The sequence below is a fragment of the Mirounga angustirostris genome, unplaced genomic scaffold (assembly GCF_029215605.1).
Source record: "Mirounga angustirostris isolate CCGP_5_RB_7025 unplaced genomic scaffold, mMirAng1.0.hap1 SCAF_14, whole genome shotgun sequence".
Taxonomy (NCBI): Eukaryota; Metazoa; Chordata; class Mammalia; order Carnivora; family Phocidae; genus Mirounga; species Mirounga angustirostris.
The window spans coordinates 56,948,061-56,964,564 of record NW_026991722.1 but is presented as its reverse complement, the minus strand read 5'-3'; the positions used below and the strand labels follow the sequence as shown (position 1 = coordinate 56,964,564).

Below are 16,504 nucleotides of genomic sequence, written 5' to 3'. Positions count from 1 at the left end.
CAAAAAAAAAAAAAAGATACCAGATGAGAATATGGATCTACACACAGGCATGAAGAACACCAGAAATGGTAACTACATGGATAAATATATAAGATTTTTTCCTATTATTTAAATTTCTTTTAAGAGATTGTAAAAAGGTAAAACAATTATTGTGGGGCTTATAAAAGATGTAAAAGGGAAATGTAAGATGATGACAGTATAAAGACAGTATAAAGATTGGAGGAATGGAAGTTCACTACCAAAGGTTCTTAGACTGTACCTAACATTTATTATCATTTGAAGGTAGCCTGTGATAAGTTAAATTCTTATACTGTATGAATACTATTGTAGTGGATAAGCCATCAAAGATAAAATAGAATTATAAAAAACAATGTAAAAGAAGGCAGAACAAGAGAGGAAAGTCAACAAAAAAGAGATGGGATAAAACAAACAACAAGATGACAGATTTAAGCCTAGCCAAATCGATAATTACAATAAACATAAATGGTCTAAATGTGCTAATTAAAAGACAGAGTACCACATTAGATTTAAAAAAAAAAAGGCAAGCCCCAAGTACACAGTGCCTACAAGAAATGCACTTCAAATACAAAGATACAGGTAGGCTAAAAGTAAAAAAGTGGAAAAAATGTATACCTAATACCAATCAAAAGAAAGTTGGAATGGCTACAAGATAGGTTTCAAAATATGAAATATTACAAGGGATAAAGGAAGTCATTTCACAATTATAAAATGATCAACTCATCAAGGGAATATAACAATCATAAACATTTGTGCACACCATAATAGAGCTTCTAATAAAGAAAAAATTGATAGAACTATAAGGAGAAATAAACAAATCCACAATTATAATCAGGGATTTCATTATCTCTTGCTCAGAAACTAATCGAATAAGTATAAAAAATTAGTAATGATAAGTAAGATTTGAAAAACATTATTAATCAACTTGACTTAACTGACATTTATAGGATATTACATCCAAACAGCAAACTACACATTCCTTCCAAATGCACACAGAACATTTGCCAAGATAGCACATATTCTGGGCTATAAATAAACTTCAATAAATGTAAAAAGGACTCAAATAATGCCAAGATATGTTTTCCGATCATAGGGGAGTTAAATTTTTAATTAAAAACATAAAAATACCTGGAAAATCTCCAATTTTCTCTTCGAAGGGAGAGGACATAACATACGTTGACATCCTTCTAACAATGTAGCACAATACACAATATAGATGCTCCCTTACATTTAGGAATTTTCACTGGTTTTGTACTAAAAACTCATTTTGCCTCTCTTTATTGATTTTCCTTCCAAACATTAAGTCTATCCCTGTACTTCAAACTATAATCTCTTCCAAATCTACTGCTTCACTCTGAACTTTTTCTCAAAGATCTAACTACACACTGGACATTACTATGAGAAAAGCTTACTATTAATAAGATAGAAACATGCCCCAAACCAAATTTATCACTTTACCCTACAATCAATTTTTCCTTTTTCATGGAACAAAAGTATAAAATTAGGTGATATTTCATCAATGACTGAGACAAGGGTGGTAGAAATGGGAACAGAGAGAAGTGGACAAATTTGAGGGATATTTAGAAGAAAGAAAGTATTGTAACTTTGAACTGCCTGAATGACGGGGAAGAAAGAAGGTGAGACCACTTCCTCATTTCTGGCTTGAGCAACTGGATGGAGAGCAGTGCAATGTATGGAGTAAAAAAGCTTCTCTGTACTTGACAAATGTATCAACTGATTTCATTTGCTATTTATTACTTTTATCCCTCTTTAGTAACTGGATGATGCAGTTTCCCAAAATTTGTCTCTCATGCCACCTATCCTTTTGTCCATTTAGTTGCCTGAAATTAATCTGCATTCCCTCATCATCTGTTGTTCAAGACCCATCTCAGAATCCCCCAAAGAGCATTATTTATTACCCTCAGTTTGATATAACTCTTTCCTTTTCTGAACTCCCATAAAACCATAATTTTAATGTGGCACTTATTTTACTGGGTGTATTCAAAGAGGTAAAACCCACCTGGCACAGTGCATGCACGCAGTCTGAGAAAGACTGCCCTAGAAGGCTGCCGATACCCTCAAGGAACAGGAACCCCACAGCAGCCACCAAACACCCCTCTCAGTACCTATCACCCACACTCTCTTACCTGAAAACAAATATAACCTCATGAATTAGGTAATAGCAAACCTCAAGTCTGGAAATGCACATATAACCACAGACTGTTAAACATTTGGAGAAAATGAACACCATGAAAGAGAGGCAGTAAATACAACAAATAGTAGAAGTAACACTCTAACAAACAGGTATTAGAACAAACAGGAAATTTTAAAAGAGGTCTGAATGGAAATAGACTACCATGTTAATTAAAAAAATGATCTTGAAAATGTTAAAAAATGATTTCTGAAATTAAAAACACCATATTTGGTCTAAACAGGAAAAAGGATACAGCTGAAGAATTAATTAGTAATCTGGAAGACAGAGCCAAAGAGTTATCCTGCAAGGCATCTCCCTCCAACCAAAAGAAAAAAAGAGAGGGAAATTTAAAATATGAAAGAAAAGTTAAGACAAGCAAGAAGTTTTAACACATGTCTAGTATGAATTTTGAAAGAAGAAACCAGAGGAAGTAACAGGAAAGACCAAAGAAATAACAGAAGAAAAACATGCAGAGTTGAAGGCACATGTCCTCAGTCAAGACAGCTCACGAAATCACAAGTAGGATGAAGGGAACAACAGCTCACATCTGGATAAGAACTCCTGGGAGCCAGGTCCTCTGTCTTAAATACTTGAGTATTTCATACATGGCCACCAAAACTGTTGCATTTAAACTACAACATGCAAGGAGAGCCCAAAAATGAACAACTGATTCAGTCTTTGAGAAATGGTCTTACTGGCTACTGAATCCAAACTTGTCCTCTTTGTCCATCTCAGCAACGTTTCTGCTGCAGAATTCCTCTTTGAGATCATTAACACACTAATAATGTTTATCTACTGTATCCTTAACTCACATACCTTCCCATTTTCTTTCTCCTTCTCTTTCTCTCCTGCCCCCTACCCACCAGTCCTTACTCTCTCCTACTTTCATTCTCATGCAGAACTATGGGAATGTAGTCTTGGCAAATGCTTATCTTCATGGGAAATTGCGTAAGAGGCCCTCTTGAAGGGAAGCCTCACCAAAATGGACATAATCTGTCACAGGGGTTAATTCATCAGCACATAGGAGAGGAGGCTAAAGTGCTGTTAGTTACATTCTATATGAACAGCATACATAAGCTACAACAGGTTTTAGAAATGCCCTTTTCTCTGCTTTAATCCCACCTCAGACTGACAAGTTTTACCACGCACCCCTGTGCTCCTGCCACTCCTTATCATTTCATACCGCATTTACACACCACGTAGTGGTACTTAATGCTCACTCTTCAAAGAGCCAGACCATCTAGACCCAATTCTTCCTTCATAAGCAAATGTACTTTGAACAAGCATCACTTTAAAAGAGAGAGCGAGAAAGAAAAAAAAAACCTTTCCAAGGCTTGGTTTTCAACTAAAGTTGGCAGCTGGACATTTTAAATTCTGAACCGATTATACAACTCTTTCATATGACTTTGTAGAGTTTTATTTTCAGACAGTGCCATGACAGACCATCATATTCTGTCCCCCAAGGAAAGAGAAAGAGCCCGCCTTTTTATAAATAGCTGCAGGAGATTCCTGGAGCACATCATGCCTCTCCTGCACTAAACCCATGGAGCTTAAGATCTAAGAAGCTCACTTCCCACTGCAAAAGAGCATTCTTCTCCTTCCATCCCACATACATTAATGGGGCCCTCTCTAGGTACCTGGACTGGAAAGCGAAAAGCAGCTTATAAGAAATGCTCCTGCTTATGGAAGGGGAGAGATTAAAGGAAGAGCAGTAACAGCACACAGTGGACCTAGAGCCTTATTGACATAAAAAAAAAAAAAAAGTTAAGTCACTTGAAAAGCTAAAATAAGGAAAACTGAATGATGGCTACAGAGGAGCTGGGCACTGGAGGAATAAGTGACAGTCACTCAATAATATCTCATTTATCTAATAATGTCATCACAGAGATAGGTTTGCTAATGAAAATACATTCATTTGAAACCAGATTTAATTTACTTTTTCTTGATTAGGAATCAGTGGGTAAGGGCCTTGATGGATATGAACTATCATACAAAAGGTTTCGGAACCAGGGTTCACATTCACCCCAAAGGCATATGCTACAAATTTTTTTTTTTTAAGAATTTATTTATTTGAGAGAGAGAGAGCAAGAGAGAGCACAAGCAGGGGCAGTGGCAGAGGGAGAGGAAGAAGCAGACTCCCTGCTGAGCAGGGAGTCCAATGCAGGGATTGATCCCAGGACCCTGGGATCGTGACCTGAGCTGAAGGCAGACGCTTAACCAACTGAGCCACCCAGGTGCCCCGGCATCCACTATGAATTAATTTTACAAAAAGTAATCCCCAATATTAAGCTATCTGGGGTCTCTCATACACAGAGGTTACCGTAGATGCGCAAAATCACCCCGGTTCTATAAACTCTTTCAAGTGTTCAGGATACAGCTGGTAACTGACCCACAGTACTTCCCGCGGGAAATTCCGAGATGCCTGTCTGGCTCACCTAACATGGCCACAGAGAAGCCAGCCCCTGTGTCCCTCCCTTTGGTGCCACACTCACACACCACAGCTGGCTGCAGCCATGGTGCAGACACCATGACTTTGAGTCTTCCCGGCATCCTGTGCAAAGCCAATGCAAAGCCTCTCACTGCGGATGTGCAATTGGGGCAAATCTCTCCTTCTGTAGAAGGACAGGATGCCAGGGAAACTTTCACCATGCTCGGAAAGAGGGTGGCTCTGAGGGTGGCCAGTTCAGGCCTGGCTATTACAGGCTGTGGATCCTTTATCAAACTCCCGCTTGCCTCTCCTCTGCATCTTGCAGAAATTGTTCCAGGGAACCTCATTGTTGTTTGCATATGTTTTGTCCCCACAGGATTGTTTCCTGAGGCACACTAGTTGCTTATGCTGCAACATGACTTGTGGCAATTAGCCCAGTATTTTTTTTTTTTTAAGATTTTATTTATTTGCGAGAGAGAGAATGAGAGACAGAGAGCATGAGAGGGAGGAGGGTCAGAGGGAGAAGCAGACTCCCTGCCGAGCAGGGAGCCCGATGTGGGACTCGATCCCGGGACTCCAGGATCATGACCTGAGCCGAAGGCAGTCGCTTAACTGACTGAGCCACCCAGGCGCCCAGCCCAGTATTGATTGAAAGAAAATCACTGCACAAAAGGTAGAGAGGAAGTATTCCATTGCTCAGAAAAACTGTAAACCATGGATAAGTGTTGATTTTATTAATTTAAAGTGAATTAATATCTTCATTCAAAATAGCAGAAAATACAAAAGAGATTAAGAACATGGAGGGTGCTTTGGTAAAAAATCTATACATTTCAAATAGGAAAAAACTGCTAAGGAAAATACACGCTCTGGTTGAAGAGTATTTCATATAAGATAGGCCTGACAAGTACAGTGCATTTTATTAAGGTACATGCAATTTTGCTAAAATCAGTCCACAAATTTAATGCCCCCCATCAAACTCCAGAGACAGTACCTTCCAAATGTCTGTTCAAATCACAATCTCTCCCTCCCTCCCATAGTGTCTCTCTCTCTTGCACATGCACACATACACACACACAAGTAGGTGTCTTTCAGGCTAATAAGGCACTTAGCTCATACTATTTTCATTGCACTTCTAATGCTTTGAATCAAGTGCAAATGCATATAGTCCACTGCTTACAAAAAGGCTTTGCTCAAGAAATTCATTTATAAGCAGGTTACCTAAAAATCGTACATGTTCTTATGGAAACTGTGTACTTCAAGTGATTTGCATCTCCAGGCTGTTCCTAATGAGCCACCGGAGCCCACTCTGCGTCCCATGGCTGGTGCTGCAACAAGCATACTATTGAACCTAACTACTAGATTACAGTGGCACCAAGGGAAGTGCAGTTTCTCTTGCATTGTAGGGACCTATCCTTACCTCCACCCCAACTTGCCAATGGACAGTTCTCGAGGCCCAGAGGAACAGAGACTAGAGCCGAGGAAAGGTAGGAAGGGGGAAGGACGGAGGCAGGTAGATGGTGGGATCTTTTGCTCCTGTAGGTTCCCAAGAATAGGATATTTCTGATACCAGCTGGTTCTCCAGTGGCCTTCTTTATCCCCCCACCTCCTAGACCCCCCCCGGCCTCCTATTATTCCAAAGTCACCATGTCCTGCAGCAGCTCAGGAGCACTGACTTTCTCTGTCAACTCACTGCCAGGGTGCCATCACAGGTCCACCCTTGAAGCAAGCATGCAACCTTGAGACTTTTGTAGGAAAGGGATTGCCGGTCTTCTAAGGATGTTTTTTTCTTCTGTTCTGACCTTCATTCTTCCTTCCCTCCCTAGTCTGCCACCCTCCCCTCTCATCCTAAACTCTAAGGAAAAGGACAAAAATCACATGAAGGGCTCTGGTAAAACTTATCTTCACTGCAAAATTAACATGAGCTCAGGTTATCCAGAGCGCTTAGTCACCGCACGGCTGGTCTGTGGGTGGGATGTGTGACAGGGATACTGAAGATGGTGTGCAGCTGGGACCTGAGCCAGAGAGCTGTAGACTCATGAAGATGGGGCAGAGTAACAGTGGAAGAGTGGTGACCACAGCAAGGACAGAGGGGCAGTAGACCCAGAGTTACCCTTCTCTGTGCACCCTGCCCTGACGCATGAGGGTTTAGGCCAAGAGCAGGTGTGAGCAGGGCGGGGCCAGCAGCTGTCCACAGCAAGGAGTGGGGAGGGAAGACGAAGGGTGAACTTGCTGAGTGTTTCACAGGGGCCCACAGAACATCGGCCAGCTCTGTGGGCTCACACTAGTGCTCGTGCCTCCTTAAGTCCAGGGGCCCTAACTGTCCAACGTGAGTAATGAGTACTACGAATTAATGCTCAGGAAAACTTAGCACCACATCAGACTTAGAGCAGGGACTCTGTAATTGGCCACTATAATAATTATAATTACATATATATATTACAATTACTTAAGTCTGGGAGTCTTTTTATTGTTTCCAGTTCTTCCAATCAGGAAAATACTACAAATTAAAGGTGAGTATCTTTATACTCAGTTTATTCACTTTTAATTTATAGAACATTAGAGATTTACATTTTGGAGGAAATTCAGGAGACAGTTATGATGTAATATTGAAAAAGCTAATAAAATGTTATTTGTTCAAAAAATTCTTCATCTCTCATATTTAAGCTTAATTGCACATCCAAAAACCTTCTTTAAGAGTAGCTGAAATCTTTCAATAGTACCTGTGCAATTTCAACAATTCAACCTCAGTCCTTTCTCAAACAGTAAGAATGAGCACAGCAGGAACGAAGTCTAATGTATGTCACCAAATTCAGGCTCACTTTCTACCTGAAACCAGTGAAGAATTAACAATTAGCATAACTCTTTGCTGTAAGCCTCATAAAGGTAGAGTTTCCTTAAAAGATGCAGGCTATGCTTTCTATATGTGCTTAGCTTCATCAATTTCAATCAAGTAAGACACAGACTTTGTCCAGGAACCACCGCCCAGAGTCTCCTGAGTAATGAGATCTGCTTCCCCACTGGCACCGAATCCCCTCTCGTGGTGGAGGATGGGGCCTCCAAGGCCAGAACACCCACCCTCTGCTGCCCCTCTCTGTCTTCAGCCGACAACTCTGAAGCCACTTTACCACACATCTCTATTTCTTCAAAAGACTGTGAGAAGTTATAAAGAGGGAAAATTAAATTCCACTCTGTCAGTTTTTTTTCTAGTTCACAGATTTGATGGAACAGAGAGGAAGAAAGAAATATGGCCAAATGTGAGGTTTGGGAAATGCCTTCAGTCCATTCACAGAAGCTCCTCCAACCCTCATGACAGACAGACAGCAGAATGCTATTAACATGCATAAGGACAAGAACACAGGTAAACATGTCTCTTCCTGGGATAGCCCGAAAGATTTACTACTTTATCTTTAGACTTAAAAAAAGAATGTTAGGAATCTGACACACACACACAAAATCAATCAATGAAAGGCTATGTCTGTGCCTGCAGCGCAGTTATGTGAGGCAAAACCTATATCCATGCTGTAAGTGGTAACACTGCATAGCCCGCACCCACACTGAGCCAAATATAAAGTGGAAAATTTCGTATGTTCACATACGTCATTTCCTCAAACACATAAAACCACTAAAAATCAACAATCAGTCCTAGCAAATGACACTATGTTTATTGTTCATTTCTCAATATAGCATTGTACTTTTTTGTATAGGAAGCATCTTGGGTGCTAGAAATGACAAAAATAAGATTACAATGAAAAAGAAGAAATGCAAACAACCACATTGCAGGCACAGATACATTTTTTTTGATGTTCGAGTAATAATTTAATTAGACATCCGAATTCCTTGATGGTTCAATAAATAGAATAGGAAGGGGGATAGATAGATGGATGTAGGTAGGTAGCAAACAAGCTTTTTATAAACCTATAGTTATCAGGTGGTAGTGTTGTTGTTGTGTTTAAGGTGACAACAAAAGTGTCATAGGACTGCCTAATATATACTTCGATAAACTTTAGTCAAGTACACTTATAAAAAGTTTAATTTTTCTGTTTCCCATTTCTGCTGCCAACATTCCACACTCAGAATAGAAGGAAGTAATCTTTCCTAAAGGAAACATTTCAGCAGACTTTTTAAAAAAGATCAACTCTATGTCAGCACCACAAGAAAAACAATGACATCACCAACAATTTCAACTCTGAAAATTGGAATCTGTGAAAAAACATGAATCCCTGGAAGCAGACCCAGGTTTATCAAAGGAGAAAAAGCTGGGAAGAGAGAAAGAAAATTGCTTATCTTGTGATGGGTATGCCTCCCAAAACAAGACTCTCAAAAGGAGTGCTGCCAAGGTATCCAAGATGTGTTAGATACCACTTGTAGCTATCTCAAGCAGGGGGGTGGGGGGAAAGTTGTGAGGACAATAAACACCTGGCAGAAAACACTGAAGTTGGGGAAAAGGAGAAAAAAAAAAGAAGTATTCCATTCTCCAGAAAGCAACCTTGTTTTCTGTTCTCTCCCCTCAATCACTCGAACAATTTTAGGCACCACATCTTCTTAGCAACATGGTAACCCTGTTCCTCATGAACAAAGATTACCACTTCCACCCCCGCATACCCAGGTGACAAAAATAAGGTCACCTAAGTTTAAAGGAAAAGGGGCAAAAAAAGCAATTAAGCATGGAGTTCTGAACCGGTGCCTATCAAATGTCCCATGTCCACTGAAAAGGGGGCAAATGAGTGAAAAATGAGCAACCCTGAACAGTGCCATCTATCCACCGAGCAGCCACAGTCACCGGTCACAGCCCAGCTCTACACAAATCAACCGTGATGTGGCCTCAGACCCATCTCCAGTGTGCTAATCTTTTCCTTGCTGTGTTTGGCCCATTCTGGAACCAATATATTGAATATTTTAAGAAACTGAATGGCTCTATTTTTATTTCTAGATTATCCTTCCCCCAAATAGTCTGTGATTTCTTTTTAATACTTTCATTGTGCCTTGCAGATTGTATTCATTTAGTTTTTATTACCTATAACTATTAGTTTGATCTCATTTGTTGTGCCTGCTGACTATACCTCATGACAGCGGATTTTCAGATGTGTTCATAATATTCATCTGTGAGCTCATAATAATTCAGAATCTGTTCTCCCCATGGAGGTTGCACAAGGTTCTTGGGTTGTACAGATATCCCTGATGAAGTCCCCATAGGTTCACCAAATTTCATGTTAGTTCCTAAACTTGGGGCTTCAACATGGTGACAATTTTGCTCACCAACAAGAAAGGACAAGCTGGGGGGTCCAATTTCAAATGTGGGTTGAGCTAAGGGTTTTTCCCATGGGTCTTCCCCATCCAAGTCTAAATCGATTCCCAGTGTGCCAGTAGGCATGAGACCTGCAGTCTCCAGCAAAAACTCTACACCCTAAAGCAGCACACATCTGCTCAAGTCGGTCCCTGTTGTGGTTCAATGCTGTGGCCCCTCTCTTCATTCCTGGCACCTAAGATACTCCTTTTTTAAGTCTGAACTTGAGTATTTATTTTTAAAATCTTTTAAATATTAAAAATTTGATAGGTTTTTCTATTTTTTTTTTAAAGATTTTATTTATTTATTTGACAGAGAGACACACAGAGAGAGAGGGAACACAAGCAGGGGGAGTGGGGGAGAGGGAGAAGCAGGCTTCCCGTGGAGCAGGGAGCCCGATGCGGGGCTCAATCCCAGGACCCCGGGATTATGACCTGAGCCGCAGGCAGACGCTTAACAAATGAACCACCCAGGCATCCCGGTAGGTTTTTCTACACCTTCCATTGATTTAGGAGTGGAGAGGGCTATTCACATCAACTGGTTCTGCCATCTTGAAGAAAGACAAGTTTCTCACCTAACCTCAAAACTCTCTTTTATAATCTTTATACGAAATTTATTGAACATCAACCTTTTATAAAGATCAGGACTTGGTTCTTTATATATTTTATACCGTGAAGCATAAACCATGCTTTCTTCCCTCCAAGAATTTATAGTCCACACCAAAAGATAAAACAGTTACACATAGAACAAATAAGTATCAAGTATATGATGCAATCCCCAAGAGTTAGGAAGGTAAGAAAAACTTCTAAACCTGCTGTCGAAAGTAGTGTTTCAATTCTTAAAACTCTTTGAACTTTAACAGTTTTTAAGAAAATTTTTATCTTAGTCGTACCAAGATTAAAGTGAAAGACAGAGACAGAATGCTGCAGGTTACTGAGGAGGTTCAGAAATCTTATGAGAAACTGAATGGGTCAGTTGCATTCATTCTGGAAAGATTTAGGAGAAACTGAAGGAAAAAATGGCAAGCCTTGGTGGCTGTATGAACACAGGGAATGAGTTCGACAGAGAAATCAGAGAAAAGGAGTTCGGTTTTAGAGATGTTAAGTTTACAAAAAAAGTGTTATCCACAGATAAATGTTAAAAACAAAGCTGGAAACATGGAATGGAGAAAGGTGTCAGATTTGGAGATGTGTTTCTGCAAGTTATCTTCAGAGAAATGTTGGTGAAGGCTGAGTTGGGAATGGCAGAACAGAGAACAGAAGATAATAAAGATGGAGAGAGATTTCAAGTGTTTCTGTCACTTTTAACATAAATAAAACCAATCAGAGAAATAACCATACTCTAATACATTTTCCATTTGCTCAATATAAAATTGCATCCTTAAAAAAGTAAAGATGGCCCATTTACAAATATTAAAGCATAAACGACGAAATGCTGGGAGTAGGATGTCATTACATGTTCAATGTACAAAGAACACGGGAATTATCCTAAAGCACATCTGTATTTAAATGAAGATAATGTGACTGAAAAGGATTTACTGGAAGTGAGATTAAATCTGCTGACAGAGACTGACAGACAGTTGCTTAAAGGAAGAAAGTGATCTAAAATAAAAGCATGATTTTATTTCATTTTGTATGAAGTTTAAATATTTCCATTTTCAAAGTCAGGCAAATGATGTCAATTACCAAAAGCCTTTGTGCTCATTTTAAATGATAATTTTGCAGAACACAGACATGTACATCTTAAGATTTCAAATCCAGGTCCATCTGTAGAGAGCGATCAGATACCAGCAATAATAGGATAGATTTCAGATCCATACTGATGATAATATGTGACAAAGACATTTAGACAAGGCACCCATCTGAACAATTTTATTGGTTACAAAGTTCAGCACAACTCTCAAAATATACTGTTACTTTCAGAAGCAAACTTCCTAAATATCACTGCTTAAGTATCAGAGTAGACAACTATTAGTCTGGTCTGCACAGTTCATATTTCATGTTTTCCTGGCCACAGTGATTAGTTCGGGAATGGGCCCAGAACTCAAAGTGGCTCAATGAGACTCAATTCTAGGACTTCCACTTGAACTACTTGGTCAACCCTTAATGCTGCAGTGACTGATCCAGTAGCATGATAGCCTGGAGTTCGCGTTAGACTTCTTGTCTCCACAAGGAAAGAGCCTACTCTGATGGACAATGAAGCCAACACAGAGGGGAGCAGGGATGGCATTATTCGAGCTCCTGGACCCACCTAGGCCTGAAAGAATATCCTTGGAAATTTCACTTACATAACTCAGTAATCCTCCTGTATGGTTTGGGTCCACCTATGTTGAATATTCACTAGATGGAAAAGTCCTAATCCAAATGTTGATCAACGTTTTGAAAAGTCTGTCATCATATTCCTTTCAGAATTGTGTTTTTAGTGTTCTGCCAATAAACATTTTTTCTCACTATTTCCTATTTCAGATTAAGCTCTGATAATTCTAAATTAATTAGTTCCAATTTAGAGTCAATGAAGTAGGCATGTGTTATGAGTTAAGAGGCTCCAAGTGTGGATAAAGTTTTCAGGCACTCAAATCTGATTATTTCACTCTTTAATGGTTCATCAATTTTCCTTAAGGTGAAACTCAATCGTGTTTTCATTACTTCCTTCTCCAGTCCTTTCTCTTGCTATTTGCTCCCTCATGAAGGTAAGCTTTTGGTCATTTTGAATTTCTTTAGCCCTTCAAGTATGCTATGTTCTTTTCTCTGCTGTAGTAGACAGAATAACACGTTCCCCTCACCTCCAATAATGTCCACGTCCTAATTCCTAGAACTCCTAATCCCCTCATCCCCCGACTGTGGGAATATGTTAAACTACATGGAAAAGGGGAATTGAGGGGCGCCTGGGTGGCTCAGTCATTAAGCGTCTGCCTTCGGCTCAGGTCGTGATCCCAGGGTCCTGGGATCGAGCCCCACATCGGGCTCCCTGCTCAGCGGGAGGCCTGCTTCTCCCTCTCTCACCTCCCCCTGCTTGTGTTCTCTCTCTCGCTGTGTCTCTCTCTGTCAAATAAACAAATAAAATCTTAAAAAAAAGAAAAGGGGAATTGAGGTTGCCTAAGGAATTAAGGTTGCTAATAAACTGACCTTGGCATAGGGAGATTATCCTGGATTACTGGATGGGCCCAAGGTAATCACAAGAGTCCTTACAAGGGGCAGAGACAGACAGGAGGTCAAAGTTAGACATGTAACAGTGCTTTACATGTAAAGATGACAGGCTGCTAACTTTGAAGAGGGAGGAAGGAACCCCAAGCCAAATAAAGCAAGCAGCCTCGAGAAGCTAGAAAAAGTGAGGAAATGGATTTTCTTCTAGAGCTTCTGGAAGGAATGCAGCCCTGCTGACACCTTGACTTTATCCCAGTGAGATCCAGTCTTTCCTCCAGAACTCTAAGATAATTTTTCTTATTTTCATCTACACAATTTGTGGTAATTTGTTATAGCAACAATGGCAAACTAATTTATCCATCTAAACCATTCTTCCTTCCCCTACCCTCTCACTATAAATCCTTACCAAGCTTCCGGTCTCAAATTAGGCATCACTTCCTTTCTGAAGCTCTGTGTGGACACCCAGTATCCGGTATCCTTCTTCTGTGCAGCCATAACACCTGGTATTCTCAGCACTGGCTTTCCGTAATTCTAACTGCCACTATACAACTGGAATCCACCTACATACTTATCTATATCCCGCAATAAATGGGGGACTCCTGGAGGATTTGTTTACTCTTGAATATGCACTACCTAGCACAGTGCCTGATATATAATAGTTTTTCAATAATTATTTGAGCAAATGATGTCCTCGATGAAGAGAGGTAGTATTTTCTCTAGAAGCCAAATAGACCAGCTCTCGTATTACAGGCAGAATTCAATTTATTAGGAGATTGGGTTCAAAAGTGGTATCAGTGGTGACCAAGGGCTCAGATAAGTCTACAAGTCTTTTCAAATTGCAATACAGATTAAATACTGCACATCTATGATAACAGCAATGGGCTGTTATATACAAACATCAGAAAACTAGGCAGAAATAGTAAACTATATTTCTGATGCTGATGCTGAAGAGTATACGGGTGCTCTCTTGCACCAAGTCTCCACCTATCATCTCAGTGGTAATCCTCACTGGCCAATGCTATGCCCCACCTTTGTAGTTCCAACAATTCACCCAGGTGATGGCGAGCTCATCTCCACTGCCCTCATGCCCTTTGAAAGCTCTGAAATGTTTTACTGGGTGAATAATGCAATTCCCTAACCCAGTGGCCCCATGGACAGAGACAGCATACTTAATCCTTTTTCCAGGTGATACCAGGAGGAAGTAGCAGGATCCCAAGTAAGCAAAGTGAGAAACAGAAATGGGTGGCTAACACAGGCTGCCCACGGCAAGGGTCCTCAGGAAACAAGGCCAGCAGATGAAGCTTACAAGCTGCCTAAAGCTGGAAAAGTGTAAAAGAAAGCCTCAGAGAGATGAGAGTGGGAGAAATAAGAAGTTTTTCTGGCCAAAGGCTGCCAAATTTAAGAGAAGGAAAGAAACAGTCATATGGGTTCTCTCCTGCACAGTCCCATAGAGTAACCACTAACCACATGTGGCTATCTAAATTTAAATTTTAATTAATAAAAAAAAATCAGTTCTCCAGTTGCACCAGCCAGATTTCAAGAGCTCAGTAGCCACATGTGGCTAGTGACAGATATAAAACATTTTCACCGTCACAGAAAGTTCTGTCAGGCAATGCCATGATAGATGTAGTCTATGATTTGGGGTTCACTTGCTTACAGAATGTAACTGCTAGCAATTTGGGAGGAGGAAATTTAATGCTTTCAATTTTGGATTTAAATAGTTTCTCATCATACTAAATAAGATACACAATTGATTTTAAGGATTTGGGATAATTGGGATAAACTTATTGACTGGGATCAAGTTACACTTCATATTTGTAAGATGTGTAAATCCAAATATCTCATACTCCTTAACAGATCTGGGTCAAAGTAGTATCATCTCACATTCACAGATACTTCCATGGAATATTCCCCAATCACAGAGGAGGGCAGCACTAGAGTAGTCTCAGTGAACACCACTGATTTAATCATCGATTCATAAAGATGCATTGCAATCTTTCCTTTTTAAAATCAGGAACAAGATAAGGAAGCTATGTATATAGAAAGCCCAAAAGAATCTACAGAAAAACTTCTAGAATTAATAAGTGAATTTAACAAAGTAGGTGGATACAAGGTCAACAAACATATGGAAGAGGAATGTATTTCTATGTGCCAACAACAGTTAAAAAGTAAAAATTTTAAATATAACATTTATGACAGCATCAAAAAATACCAAGTACCAAGAACAAATCTAACCAAAGCTGTTCAAGGTCTCTCCAAAGTATATTATAAAACTCCCCCAAGTAAAAACAGAGAAGATCTAAGTAAGTGAAGGTATCACCTCATGTTTACTGATTAAAGGAAATTATTTATTTGAGATAATAAATCTCTCCCAAATTCATCTATAGATTTAACTCAACTCCAATCAAATTCTCAACAGGTATTTTTTTTTAAACTTGACAAGCTGGTTGTAAAATATGAATGGAAATGCCCATAGTATCCAAATATTCTTAAAGTACTTGAAAAAAGACAAAATAGGACTTGGTCTAGCAGATATGAAAACATAGCCCACAATCACAGTAAACAAGACTGCAGTTATTGGTTCAGGGATGGAGAAGCTGACCAATAGAACAGAACAGAGAGCCCAGATACATAACTACATGTAGGTGTACAGTTATATCCTTATGTTGATTTATGAAAAAGTAGTAGCACTGCAGAACAGAGAAGAAAGAATGGTCTTTTAAGTAATGGTGTTGGAGAAAATGGGTTTCCATACTGGAAGTAAGCAGGAAGGAAAGAAGGGAAAGAGGGAGGAAGGGAGGGAAAAAACAGAATTTGACCCTTACTTAAAATCATGCAGAAAAATAAAGTCTAGGGACATCTGAGTGGCTCAGTTGGCTGAGCGTCTGCCTTTGGCTTGGGTCATGATCCCAGGGTCCTGGGATCGAGTCCCACATCAGGCTCCTTGCTCAGCGGGGAGCCTGCTTCTCCCTCTGCCTGTCACTCCCCCTGCTTGTGCATGCACTCTCTCTCTCTCCCCCTCCCCCGACAAATAAATAAAATCTTAAAAAAAAAAAAAAGAAAAAGAAAAAGAAAGTCTAGATAGATTAAACAACAAAATAGGAAAATACATAAAGGTTTTTAAAGATAATATAGAAGAATATCTTGTAGACCTTGATATATAGAAGGATTTCTTAAATAGTACACAACATGTCTCTGTTCTTATAAAAGAAAAAAAATTTGTTTGACTAAGGTAAGAATTCTATTCATTAAAAGACACCATGAAGAGAATAAAAAGTCACAGAATGAGAGAAGATGGCTAACACACAACTAACAAAGGACTTATAAAGAATATGTAAGAAACTGGGGTGCCTGGGTGGTACATTCGGCTAGGCATCCAATTCTTGGTTTCAGCCCAAGTCATGATCCCAGCATCCTGGGATTGAGCCCCACATGCG

The 16,504-nt window shown here is 39.7% G+C and overlaps 1 protein-coding gene across 2 annotated transcripts in view; it reads right to left on the bottom strand.

Moving 5' to 3' along the window:
• Window positions 1-16,504, bottom strand: part of PTPRM (protein tyrosine phosphatase receptor type M) — an 810,901-nt gene that overhangs the window by 577,058 nt on the left and 217,339 nt on the right. The window lies entirely within an intron of this gene.